Raw genomic sequence first — 2,085 nt, forward strand, 5'->3', positions numbered from 1 at the left:
TCATAGCATCAAGAATTTCATATTGAAAGTGTAGAGGGAAATGAGCGGAAGAAAAAAAACACATATATGTATAACACATTTCAAAAACCGAGAGCTTTTTCTCTTGCCACCATGCACTTTTCACACTTTTTTCCTACATGACACTGTAATCCTGTGTATGTTTGCCCTCTGCCTTCCACTATAACACCTTTCTGAGGCTATATTCTTTTTTTCTTGGCTTTCTGCTGGCTTTTGGCAAAGAAGTAGCCTGGAATCTTAGGCGAAAACACATTTATATCTAATACCTCTTTTCATAACTTGCACCTTTACTAACTCTCATTTTAAAAACTGGTCCATGGACAAATATTATATGATATCGCTTGTATGTGGAATCTAAAAAACATGATACAAATGAACTTATGTACAAAACAGAAATAGACCCACAGACATAGAAAACAAACTTATGGTTACCAAAGGAGAAAAGGGTGGGGGATGGATAAATTAGGAGTTTGGGATTAACATGTACACACTATTAAACAACAAGGACCTACTGTGTAGCACAAGGAACTATACTTAATATTTTGTAATAAGCTATAAGGGAAAAGAATCTGAAAAAGAATATATATACATATGTCTGAATCACTTTGCTGTACACCTGAAACTAACACAGCATTGTAAATCAACTATACTTCAATTAAAAATAAAACTGGTCCATGGATTCTGCAAGAAATACTATAGAAGCACATTGTGGTGCAAGGAATCAAAGAACTTGGGCAGAGAGCACGTCACATTATTTGGAAAGTCTTGCTTCCCCACAGCATATCCACGCTGTCATAACAAAGCTAGGCAAACTGGAATGAAGGTATGTTCTGGAAGTACTTGAAAGAAGCAACTTCTAAATCAACTCAGTCCCAAGTAGCTGTTTTCTCGAATGTAAAAGAATCTCAAGTTGCTCTGGGGAGCTTGTTCTGTACTTAGAAGCTATGTAAAGAAACAACGTGGAAAAAGTTACCACGATGCCAAGGCTAGGATAGACACCCAAGTATTGAAGGGATGCCTCGAAATTGCCATAGAGCCTTTAATGGGCTAGAGGGAAGATGGAGAAAAATCCAGCAGCAACAGCACTATTCACCTAGGGCAACCGTACGTTACTATGGCAGTGTGATCTCCAATTCAGTCTCATCGTGGACACACCAGGAAAGAAAAAGAAGGAAATGTTTGCACTTTATCCTATCCTGAGGCTCTGCTCAATTTAGATATCCTGGCAAGCAAATTCTGCACTTTCCCTTCTTTGGCAGCCTGTATTATAAGAACACCGGCTATCACAATGCATCATTCATTCATTCATTCATTCTTTGACCTTTCTCTCCCCATATGTCATGGTGACAGCAATATTCTTGATAAGTAGAGTTAACTCAGTTTTGCTCAACAACGTGGATGAGACAGTTATTATCTATTTAAGAAAAAATAGAATATTTCTGATATTAATGGTCAATAAAATAACCTTCACAAATGTTAAAGCAAACATGGAAAAATAAAACAAAGGAACAAGTAGGACCATTATCCCCTCACCTATCAATGTAATTTTTCCCTCCCAAGGACAGTCATGACTTCATATCCTTTCTATATGTGAGAAAATGGAGCTGGGCATTCTAGCCACTGACTTGCTAATTAACATTCTAACCAAGAATGCTCTGCTAGAGATATTAGAAATCAAGTGTCCCGCAGGACTGTCATCTTGTTTGTAACCCAAAGCACTGATGCTTCGGCTTACAGCTCTGAAGGTTTCATTACTGTCTGCTGTGTCTTCATTCTCCTTTGGAACGTCTCCAATTTCCCCAGAAACACAGGTGGTCTTTTGAATAAACAGAACTAACATATTGGGCTCCATAAGCTCTATGATGATATGCACGTCTCTCGCTCACAGCTGTTGCTTGCACAGTTGGAATACTGTGCAACGATGAGGTGGCTATTTAGTGAACTGGTGGTTGCTATTCAGACTATAAATTCACAGAAAGGCATCTTCAGGTAAAGAAGGAACAGAAAATAACAAGTGGTGCTCTCTACAGGGATCTGTACATTTTTCGTTATCTACATGAAGGAAGT

This window comes from Eubalaena glacialis, chromosome 7 (assembly GCF_028564815.1).
Source record: "Eubalaena glacialis isolate mEubGla1 chromosome 7, mEubGla1.1.hap2.+ XY, whole genome shotgun sequence".
Lineage (NCBI taxonomy): Eukaryota > Metazoa > Chordata > Mammalia > Artiodactyla > Balaenidae > Eubalaena > Eubalaena glacialis.